This window comes from Rhipicephalus sanguineus, chromosome 2, assembly GCF_013339695.2.
Source record: "Rhipicephalus sanguineus isolate Rsan-2018 chromosome 2, BIME_Rsan_1.4, whole genome shotgun sequence".
Classification (NCBI taxonomy): Eukaryota; Metazoa; Arthropoda; class Arachnida; order Ixodida; family Ixodidae; genus Rhipicephalus; species Rhipicephalus sanguineus.
Window position 1 is genome coordinate 219,494,748 of NC_051177.1, and position 12,091 is coordinate 219,506,838.

The 12,091-nt window shown below is 45.6% G+C and overlaps 1 long non-coding RNA gene across 1 annotated transcript; it reads right to left on the minus strand.

The window, feature by feature from the left end:
- Positions 1 to 10,915: 10,915 nt before the first annotated feature.
- LOC119384096 (uncharacterized) lies at positions 10,916 to 11,572 on the minus strand. Its single transcript, XR_005181853.1, has 2 exons — positions 11,266 to 11,572; positions 10,916 to 11,177 (listed from the first exon to the last, which is right to left on the minus strand). It is a non-coding gene; the product is annotated as an uncharacterized LOC119384096 (long non-coding RNA).
- Positions 11,573 to 12,091: the final 519 nt, after the last annotated feature.

Sequence of the window (12,091 nt, forward strand, 5' to 3'; positions counted from 1 at the left end):
TGAGCGGTGATCACGTGTGCCTACTTGTTCTCGTTTTTCTATGTTTGTGGTTAATAAATTTCAGTTGGAAGTCAGCGCTAGTCCTCGTCGTTTCTTCGTCCTTGTGTATTACACGCGCTGTTCACGTCAATATGTTATTTTACGATCGTGAACAACCAACTAGCCCGATTTACCGCCATCATGCTAGTCCGCAAGGGCGACTTATATGAACATAAGTGATTTACTTGCACTTAACAAAACCATCGGTGCATGTTGCCGCAAGCAAAAGTAAACAGGGGGAGGTGGGTTCAAACCCTTCCCGAATTTTTTTCAATTTAGCCACTATATTTATGCAATATATGCACGCACGAAAATGCATAAAGTGCACAGCTACGGATGAGTCGGAGTTCTAAAGTTCAGGAATTCGTAACACCCACTGAATTGAGTGTGATCCGGGAATGGTACGAGAAATAAACTTTCTCGGTGCATTTAAGGGGTCAAGAAAGGCTGCAGTAACCAGGAATTATTGTCAGAACTTCACTTACACCGAAACCTCACATTGAATGGTATCACCATCCGTAAATTGAAGGAAACCAGAGGGATGCACACATACACAATTCACTTCAACTATTTACTTCTTGAACGAACATGATAATGAATACACACAAAAAGCACTGCCCACTATATTACATGATTCGACATCGCTAATAAAGAGTCCAAATCACAGCCTAATGTCGCGGCACGTAAAGAAGTCCAAATTTACTTTCGTTTGTGTCGGTCGCCGTCCGGGGTTGCACTTGTGAGACGTCCCCCCCTTGCTATCGACCGCCAAAGAGGGGGAAGCCAAGTCCCTTTACTCGACCAACGCTAAGGTCGCCACTATCTACTCTCGCTCACACCTCTTGGCTATGCGTCTCAACAACTTCTACTCGAAAAGGATTCGTGCTGGGGCCGGGAAGGAAGAGAGGCAACGAGCTTCCCTTGTTTACAAACAAATTATTAATAGTAATTATGACTGACATACAAACAGGCTCTCCGCACACGCCACACAATGTCATAACAAAAGAATACAACACTCGCGACAACATTGCAGAATACAGGATAGATATCAATGACAATAAAACCACACGATTAGCACGAGAGCGCGAAGATAATTAGTCAAACTGCGCAACGTCCCAACTCGCTGCTTCCCGCTTCGCTAAGTTCGTGAATATATAAAAAGGGTGTAGCTCATCTCACAAGTGAGTCCATGATGTCGCAGGCCTAGGGGCTCGTTGTTCGGGTCGGTTCGGGTCGAGGCTCATGAGTTGTCTTCCGGGTCGTGGTCCACTCCTTCTAGCTACTCTCAACTGAAATCCCCACTGTGCAATTCCCACGGTGCAAAAGTTTTCCTCTCACTTCAACGAGGATGAAACTCTGCCTTCACTTTCACCTGCAACAATGCATCGCATGCTGAGGAAGATAGGTTCTCGGTTTAAGAAACGGTCTCGCAACGCCCTCCTTATTGAGGCAACTCACATAGTTCAGTGCCGATGCAAGTACTTATGGCAAATAGAAGAATTGCGGCGGCAAGTACAGCCAATTGTCTACACTGATGAAACATGGGTTAACGTAGGGCACACAACAGATAAGGTGTGGGTTGACGAGAGTGTCAAAACTGCGGAACAAGCAAAAAAGGCTGGACTTTCAGTTGGCCTGAAGAACCCGAGTGCAAGGGAGCCCGATTGATCGTGATGCGCTGCGGAAACGAGAATGGCTTTGTGCAAGGTGCCGGAGAAATATATCAAGCAAAAAAGGGCACAGGAGACTATCACGAAGGGATGAACGGCCCCCACTATGAAAATGGTTCGAAGAAACTCTACTACCACGCCTTCCTCCGAACAGCGCGATTGTCCTTGACAATGCGCCGTATCACTCCGTGAGGCAAGAAAAGGTCCCCTGCATGAGTAACCTCAAAAGGAAAATGCAGGCATGGCTTTCAGAAAAGGGGGTTCCGTGGAGTGACAATATGGTAAAGGCAGAGCTGATGAAGCTTATTCAGACTGTGAAAGTAGATGGCAACTCATATCGTGTTGACTGTATTGCTGCTGCAGCCGGACACCTCGTTTTAAGGCTACCACCGTATCACTGCCAGCTCAATCCCATAGAGCTGGTGTGGAGTAATATGAAGCGTTTTGTGGCTTCTGCGAACCGGGCAATTAAAATGGAAGCGCTGAAGAAACACGTTGCAGAGGCCATAGCACAAGTAAGTCCGCAGAAGTGGAAGAACTATGTTAAACATGTGGTTGAGGAAGAAGAGAAGATAAAGCATCAAGGAATTATATCAGCCGAAAACAGACGAACACAGGAAATGGTGACTTTCACCGTTTCCTGTCATCGAGAAAATGGCACGTGAAATACTTGAGGCCTTTCACATTGCGATGAAGGGCGAAGCATGTTGTAGTGATAGCTCTGCGGCATTGCACAGAATGGAAGAAGATTTCCTACAATCTTTTTTGTAACCTCGAGAAGGAAGTGAGGATGCGAAGATGACACACAGTAATAGCATGCCATGTTTTGTGTTATGCCTATATGGTTAGTTCGGTTGATGTAAAGAGCAACAGTGATATGACCATGTGACCGCATGAGTGTATATATTTGAGCCTCGCTTTGGTGATTAAATGAGTTGGTAGTCTAGCCACTTTCCTGTCTCCTTCACCGTTTCCTGTGTTCGTCTGTTTTCGGCTGGTATAATTCCTTGATGCAATGCACCAACTAGCCCAACAACGAGTTCTACAAGATGAAGCAAATGAACCACATCATTGACGATGTAGTAGGCAACCAACAAGCAGTCGTAGTCAATTTAGGGGAGGACACAACTGAGGAGGAGGAGGACAGTATGGACGATGAACAGTTCGAATGGCGGTGACTTATAAAAGTTGAAAAAACTTTCCCGTAACATTTTCTTTACCAGTTACGCAATAAACACTGCAGCACGATTTTACGTTGAAAAGCATGTTTTGTTTATTCACTTATTGCTCAACTGAGGGCACGCACAGTACGTTACGCATTGAAGCACCCACAAACTGTAACGGGAACTAAATATTGAGCTGTCGGGTTGTCAGTATCAAGCTACTTTCGGCAGTACCATAACTGAGCCTTAGTGACTTTAGTTGGAAGATATAATGTTACACACTTCGCGAATGCTGTAATATACGTAACGTTAAAATAGCCACACTACGTGTAGATAGGGGTGAGGGGAGTTATTAGCCTTATTTATTTATTTATTAACATTTTCTGGCGTGAAAACAACCTATGTCAACTATGGAGAGCAAGTACCGAAAAAGCAGGTGAGCCGACGCCAAAGAGACGCCCTGCAGACGACGCAACACGGATGAATAGATCTCGAGGGGCTTTCGAGTTTCCCATTGGCTAAGACGCCCTGCAGCTTCCACAGTGCTGAGATGAGTATAGATGGTTCGGAGGAAGGTGCGCTGCACGCCAGGCTCTCCGGTGTCAACGATGTACCACCAGAAGACCTTTATCTGTCACACTTTCCTCTCACAGTGCTCTTGGATAGAGCGTCCTCTTTATAATGGGGCGGTAACGTGCGCAACCAGGCTCGAAAAAAAAAAAAAAATACGCGCCGTTGCTACAGCCGTCGCATTCGGCGCGTTTGCAACAGAAGTGTAACTTTGTCAACGCTTTAACCAGCGCTTTAACACACCGCAAGGTGGTGCTTTTAGCCGCTCATAGCATCCATCCATATCGAAAAGTAGCTCTCCGACGTTTGCCTGGCTCTCGCACCGCGTTCCCCGCTCGCCCTGTGAGAATTAACGGCCAGGCTAGAGGGATGACACGACGCGCGTAGCGTTCCTCTTCGCGTTTCACGACGCTTTGAAGGAATGCATATCGAGTATCAGTGTTTACTATGCGCTTGTTGATGCCATCTTTGCACGGGATTCACCATATGCGGTGTCCGGGTATATAATGACAATTTCACCTACCGCAATGGTTAAATCTTGATCTTGGGCGTTAGTCGTCGGTACGGAGATGTGCCACTAGGCGTTAACGTGAGGGCGTTCACATCAAGCGGTGCTATATCTGCCAAACAACAGGAGACATGGTACAAGCTCTCATATACCAATGCACTATAAACAACCAACTACATCCGTGACATGTTTCACTTTCATGTTATCCCGATTCCTATGACAGAGGGATCAGCCATCTTTTTTTGTTATTTATAGCGGCTCTCCGGCCGCCATCTTGAATTTCGGTTCGGGACCGAGCAAGCACCCCCCTCCTAAATCTGGTCGAATTATCCTTCGCCGCATGGGGGAGCGCTTGCTCGGCATTTTACGGTAGTTTTTTTTGCCTCAAAGAATGTGTTCATGCTATGAAAATATACCAACATATTGTTTCGCGCCCCTGATAATAATAAATAAACAAATAAATAACAAATTTGCCCCGCAGAATTGTACTCTAAAACAAGCAAAAAACAGCTCCAATACTGTGAAACCTAACGAAGTGTGTAGCACGGGCACTCACTAATTCCTGTTTATAGAGTTTCCGCTGCTCTGTTTACGAAACTGTGGATAATGTCAATGTTTGAGGTAAGCATGTAGGGTTTCCCTTGCATGAGTAGAATCTTGTTAGGGAGATTCGCTAACTCGGTGTGTGACACGCGCAGTACTTTTTACAGCGAAAGCTGTTATGAGATCGTTTCACCGGCCGTTTTTGGCGCCGTAGTTGTCCGCCGCCGGTGTTCGTAACCGCTATCGCACGAAATAAGAAAAAAATATCCAAGATGGAACAGGGTTCGAACCTGGACCCTCTGCGTGGGAGCCCAGTATTTTACCTCAGAGCCATGCCGGTGCTTCGGAAAAAGACCCTATAGAGGCTTCATGTCGAGAAGGAACCACATTAACATATGTAATATAGCATGGTAGAAGAGCAAAATAACTACCAGGCGTCACACAACGCAAATCCTGTAACCAGGTGTCCCACAATGTGAACTGCGTAATGAGTGGGTTGTTGAATGCGTCCAACCCATTACAAAGCGCTCTGCCATAATTCTTCATCGTCATCAGGCACAGCATCAACAAAGTGCAAATAAGGCCTTACAGGTGTTTGGCGAATACCACGGTTCTCCGCAGAATGACGAATAATGTCATAGTTGCTGCTTGCCTTCTTCAAAAAAATTATGATTTATAGCGTAGTGGGTTCCTCCCAAGTGCACTTGTATTGGTTGCCAAGGAACCCCATAGGGCCCCCATGATCTATTTCCTCAGGGTCTCAATAAAGTTCTTTCCTTCTCTCTCTCTCTTTCTCACATTAACGTATTTTATAGAGCGTGGTGGGAGAGTGAAATAGTGACCGGGCATCACACAATGCGAATTGTGTAACTAGTTGGTCATTTAAAGCTTCAAACCCATTACACAGGGCTGAGCTGTAATTCTTCGTCATCAGTCGTCCTCCGGCGCGTGCTAATCGCGCGCAATGAAGGACCTCAATAAAGTTATCCATCCATCCATCCGTCGTCGCATCAACAAAGTGCACATAAAAATGCCTTTCAGATGTGAAGCTGGTTCCTCGCTTCTCCGCAAAGTGATGTAAAGTGGCGTAGTCAGTGCTTCCCAGCTTCACAAAAATTATGAATCATGGAGTAGTAGGTATCTTGCTATTGTACTAGGTATTAGCAGCCCTACAACGGGCTCTAGAAATGCCGCTCTTCCAGCTTTCGCTGACTGTGCTGCGCTTTCCGCGCAGGCCCGGCATTTTTTTGCTGCATTTTATCGACTTCCTGCCTGTTACGGCAGTTGAGCTACGTGTCGTCTGCAGCAACCGCCGCCGGGTTGTTTCCCCCTTCTGACGAAGTGACGAAGGCAGCAGAGAAGCGCTGGTCAGGGGAGCGATTGCGCGCTTTGCGAGGCAGTAGCGCACTCTCTTGAGAAGCGTGGGTGTCAGTCGCATGTTCTCAAAGTGTTTTAGCAATTCTAAGTTAATTATTGCGATAACTTCTTGATTATTTCTGTTAATGACATTATTTTAGACATTGTTTGTTTACTCGAATCCAATTTTGAGCATTGCTAGCCTTGCTTTAGCCCTGTATTTAACACTTGATCTTGAGCGTGATTACGCCACATGAGGTCTACGGATGGACAACAAGGCGGGCCCCTAAAGTGCTACGCACTTAATAAATAAAAGACTTTGCTGTCGTCTTGCTGGGGGTGCGGCAGTTGCATGCCACGTCACTGCAGGCAATGCAATGAAAGGGTGGAGCAAGCGTTCATACACCCTGAAGAACTACAACATAAGGATAAACACTGATAATTGCAAGTTGTTCCTACAGTGAGTAAGATACCTAGGCCATGAAGTTGACAAGAATGATTACCACTACAGACAAAGTAGCAGTCACAAAGCAATTGTTGAGTCTGGACAACTTAACTCAACTGAAAGCCTTTTTGGGGTTGATTAATTTCTACTCAACACTTTTGCCTAAACTAGATATGGTTCAAGAACCCCTGCATGGCTTGTTGCGTAGAGAAACAGCATGACATTGGTCGCATCAGTCTCATGGTGCACTTAGGGCTTCTAAAGAAATTCTGACCAATGAGAGTGCGCTTGAGCTGTATACTGTCAAAAAAAAAAAAAGAGATATGGCGAATGTGTGATGCAATGGAATACATTCTTGGTGGGTGCTGACTTTATCCCATGTAGTGGATGGAAAGGAGATGCCAACTGCATCTGTGTCACGGTCACTGTCACATACTGAATGCAGTTATGGCCAGGTAAAAAAAAAGAAATAACCTTTCAGCACTGCGTATGGTGTGAAAAAATTTCACTACCACTTGTATGGTTGAGCTTTTAATGTACTAACAGACCATGAACCCCTAACTACGCTTTTCGACCTGAAAGAAACTGTGCGGCACTTCATGAAGTGTACAAATTCAACACAGCTACCACATCTGGCTCTGTGCAAAATGTGCAAACACCTATCATTAAGGGTGCACCTTGACTTTGGCAAGAAAGAAGGGAAATTGTTCCTTTTTGATGTGTACAGCAAGTGGTTGTAAGTTAAAGTGTGTAGCTCAACAATGGCCATCATGACAGTTGCAGTAATTAGGTCTCTGTTTGCAGCACATGGTCTGCCTTTAGAAGTGCTATTACATTCCAGGCCACAATTTCATGCAGATGGGTTCCAAGACTTCTTGAACGTGCAATATGTAAAGTACACATTCAACCCTCCATACCACCTGCAGTCCAATAGGGTAGCTGGGCGCGCTGTACAGACTACAAAGACAGCACTGCTCAAGCTGTTGCTGGAGGACAGAGAAAAAGGCAGTACAAGGACCTTGCAGCACAGAATACATAACTTTCTCATGCTAGTGAATAATGCCACACACATTCACCAGGACGACATTGACAGAATTGTAGCAATTGTAAACCAGATTTTCTCTGTCAATCTGACAAGGGCCATGACCAAAGAAGAAAGGGTGAAACAATAAGCTGATAAGCGCAAAAGGAAGCCGCAATAATCTGTAGCTAGTGGCCTTGGGCTGGTCCATGCCATGTGAGATGAACCGGTGAAGTGGCTGCCTGGAAAAGTTAAGCAAGTGGAGTCTCCAACTGCTTATCTGGCTGTTATTAGAAACAAAATGAGTTTTGTACATGCAGACAATTTAGACATTCTGTGCTTGACAAGGGAAACCAACATAACAGGGAAATTTGCTTGCCATTCACATTCGAGGCCACCTCTCCTTCGCTGCCTGTTGATCAGCTAGAGCCTCAAGTTTAACCAATCTGATACCACAAACACAGAGCAACCGCGAAAGGCTGCCTCCTGCACAGTAAGGCTACACCTGCTTCTGATCTAGCACAGATGTAAGTGTTGCACTCATAAGCGCGTCTACCAGGGGGGCGCTAGCCCCCCCTTTGAGAAAAGTTAGTGGGGCGGAGCCCCCCTACCTTAAAAAGTGGTCACTGTATGCTACACACTGGGAAACCAACAACTAAGACAGCAATCATTCAACACGGCAATCACGTAATCATATAATGAAATTTGTCCGACGCTTCTGCTGTGAGGATTGTCCTCCGTGTCTCAGGACTACGCACCGTAGGCTCTCAAGGTGCAGGCCGCTAATCGGTGACGTAGCCAGGGGGGGACACACCGGGCCCGTGCCCCCCACCCCGAAAATTTTTATTTCCATGGGATACAGAGCAAAAAATGACACTCGACCCCATTTATCCGCCCAGACCCAATGTCGGATCTAGGAGGTGCCCCCACCCCTGAAAAAAATTTCTGCCTATGCCACTGCCGCTAATGCGATGCTTTCACCCATTGCAGAGGAGGCTACCGTTAAGCAGGGGTGCTATAATGTAGGAGCACTCTGTCATGCTTTTGTTCGGCTCTGCCTAGCCTAAGTTTACATCATCGACAATGCAGATATGGGAGGAAACCAGTAAACATTTTGTGGACCGATCAAATATTGTTCCTGTTTCAGGGAATTTATTTTCTTTATTCGAAAAAGAATAGCTTTGAGCTGCATTGAGTCAATGAATGTGCAGAAGTGTTGAGTGTTTTAGTTGGGCCGAACTAGAAGAGCTAGAAAAGATTTCTGCTTTAGTCTCTGATTAACCTTCTTCACCTTGCTTATCATACGGTAGCTTGCAGCAATCACAGAGGCTTGCAAGGTGACAAATAAGGTAGGTGACTAGAGCGATTGGGATCCCCACTTTCAAGCTTACCCCTCACTGACCTACCGGACCAGGGAGATGGTCAGTGTCCACGGTTTTCTGGACCAAGGAGATTGAATTGGAAGTCGGGATAGTTGGGTTTATTCATCTTGAACTACCTTGTACAGCGCAACATACAACTTGGACTGCAAAGAAGCGCATACACTCAGAGCTCTAGGTTTGTCTATCTCTCTTTTTCTGAGCAAGGATGAGTTCACAGAGTTCTATACATGTAGAAACAGCTCAACGTCGTTATACTGCATCTCAAAATATTTATGATACTCATATGAATCCATCTCACCAACCGCTATAAGTAGCCGCTGCCAATGTGATCGGCGGGCAGCCTTCCTGAATTACGTTCAGAATGAGACACTGTCCGGTCATTCCAAAAAAGTTTAGCTTTTGTTCAGCATAGTAATGCTCTGTTTAGTGTGCACACATCATTTTAACTCTGCAAGATTTCACAGGTTTGTGACGTCGCATACCAAGCAGGTGATTTTATGACACACCAAAAATTTTTGACGAATGGCGAAGAACCAAAGGCCAAAACTATGCTGCACTAAAAATAGTGTATTATCTTAATTTTTTACGCAGTCGTGTATAAGTCGTCATTACGCGATGGATAATTTTCGCCTCATATGTTGCATCACGTTACAAGCAGGTGCTGTGTGCGTAACCCAGAAAATTTCGACCAGTCATAAACAGCTGACAACCAATGCGGAGTATTTTAACGTTATAATCACCCACATTTCTTCAAAGACGATTCACGCTTACACCGTTTGCATAGGTGTGTCTACTTGGAGTGGCCAAGAAATGTTGCAAATACAAATACTACAAATAGGAGTATAAAGTATGTACTATGCCTCAGTACCACAAGTTCTTACTTTTTAAAAGATAATTCATGGTTGACAAGTTAGCAATAATAGTCAAGTAATAATGCATTAGAAGCGCTATTCCAACTAGGGGCAAACAAGGTAAAATATAATATACGCAAACCTGAATATGTGAAGGAAAGAGTAGCACTGATTATGGAAAAGAAAAGGCGCAGTTACTATTACCTATATTAAAAACGCAATTATTAGTGAGCAGCTTTTAGACATTAACGAAACTTCATTGAATGATAGAAATCTATACTATTGGGAAGGCTGCCATCGAGATAATTGTATTCATGCATAAAGTTATGTGGTGAACGTATAAAAAATGTTGCTTGTAACACTATGACGTGCATAACATGCGTATGTATGGTTGTCCCAGTGTATGCCACATATAACCGTACTTCTTCTATAATGTTATGAAACACTGCTAAGCAAATTCTATCTCTGTATATGATATATCACATCAAATTGAGTGCGACTTTCCCTATATATATATATGTATGTATCAGGGGCGTAGCCAGGGAGGTGGCTTATGGGGCTTCAGCCACCCCCCTCCCCTCCAAAAGCTTTTCATACTGCCATGTACCGCCGACCAAAACAGCCACCTACGCCACAAGTCATCCCGGATTTTTTCTAGAATTCCTTTTCACAGTTGAAAAGACATTCTGTTGCAGATATTACTGACCCCTGGAGGTCTTTTATCTGGCTGTGCAGCGCATTACCGTCAGAAATACTTTAAAAACAGAGGTGTAGCGATACGCTGATTAACGAGCTCCGCTCTCCCAAGCTGAGCCCTGCTACCGCGAAGAAGTAACTATTGTTGACGAACTGAACGCTCGGGATTAAGCTGTAGATACGGTATTGTGAATACACCTTTGCGGCGGGGACATCTTAAACATGAAAGGATTATATTTTGCTAGTGGAGCTTAGTCGAACACGGTGGTGACCCGTTGTGTGCAGTGTCTCGGAAAATTGGAGAGTTATAATTTCCCCGCAGAAAGCACTCTTGCGCAAAAAATCAACTCCAGCGCTTGTTAAATGGGTGCCGCAAAGCTATACAGGTGACTTGCAGAGAGGGGGCGAGCCCCTCCTCATAAAATGGAGGGGGCGGCTGCCCCCCCCCCTGCCCGACTTAAAGCCCTGGCCCCGATCACACAAAGGCAGGAAAACGTAGAAGTTATTCGTGAATCAATTGCCTCCATTGCAAGCCGAGCACACACCATTTACATCCGCCATCCCCTTTTATGGGTACCTTACATTATATACATATAAGACATAGATGTGTGCAAACTCTGTGCCATGGCCAGCGTCACTTCTGGCCGTGACAGTGATTATGGCAAGATCTCTTCTGCCCAAGAGAACCACAAGATTTCTATATTTCAGGAGCAGGCAGCTGACTATAAATCAATGTATCAGTAAATGTTTTTTGACTGAACACAGTGAGCACACCAAAGTTGCACCGAATATCAACATGATTCCACTCCACACGTGAAGTCAGTCTTGCCTTGCCTCGAAACTTCTTCAGAGTGCTGGTACTGCAATCAGCTCGGTTCTCCGCAGTGCCAGATATCCGACTCCGCAGATCCATCAGGGAACTGGAATGGGCACCTCCATAAATAAAAGATCTTTCCCTAATTCTTACACCGCGAAAGGTGCCGGACTTTTCGGCGTGCATAGTACTAACGCACACTCCAACCTTTTTAGTCAATATCCCGGGGGAATGCCGTCAGATTATCAACAAAGTGAGAGAGGCGACGAGTGAGCAACTAGTCGTCGAACCGCAGTTTTCGTGTATAGCGGTCTTAGAATGGCTCTGTATAACGCAATCTAAATCGAAGCAATCAATCTGCGTGACAAATGCTCGATTCGGCGACCTCGAACGCCCGCCGGGTGTCGCAAAAATGGATCGCGTTTTAACAGCCGTGTACCTCCGTAGATTAACCCGGCAAACGCTTTGGCGTTAAACCTGTCTACGTCAGATTAACGCGCCTTTAATTTCGGCTATTTGAGGACTTACCTCGCTCGCAACTCCCATATTTCCCGCGCTCGAGCGGCCCGCCACAGAACACTCGGGCCCGCCGACATAACAAGCTATAACCTAGGGATAACAGATCAAAAACGCGACTCACTGAAGTGACTGAAGTATCTAGGGAGTACCTAAAGTTTGAAAGAAGAAAGATCCCTAGCACTGCAATTTTTTTTTTTTTTTCGCGCATGCGCAGAACGGGGATCAGAGCGCGCGTGAATGTCAGGTGGTTTCCGCTGCGCGCCTCCATGGACATGCGTTTCGCCGGAGTCTGGGCTCTCTCGCGAACAATAGATGACGTCACTGCTACGTCACTCACGTGTGACGTCACTTGAAGACTTTCTTTCCCTAAGTTAGTTTTGACTTTTCCCCGTGTCGCCACGGAGTGCCTAGTATGTCACGTGCTTGATGAATTTCGTCCCTAGTGTCCTAGTGTCATCTTCACCTCCGCCGGCGATGTCTCCGCGCACGTGTCACGAAGTGTCGTCGGTGATGA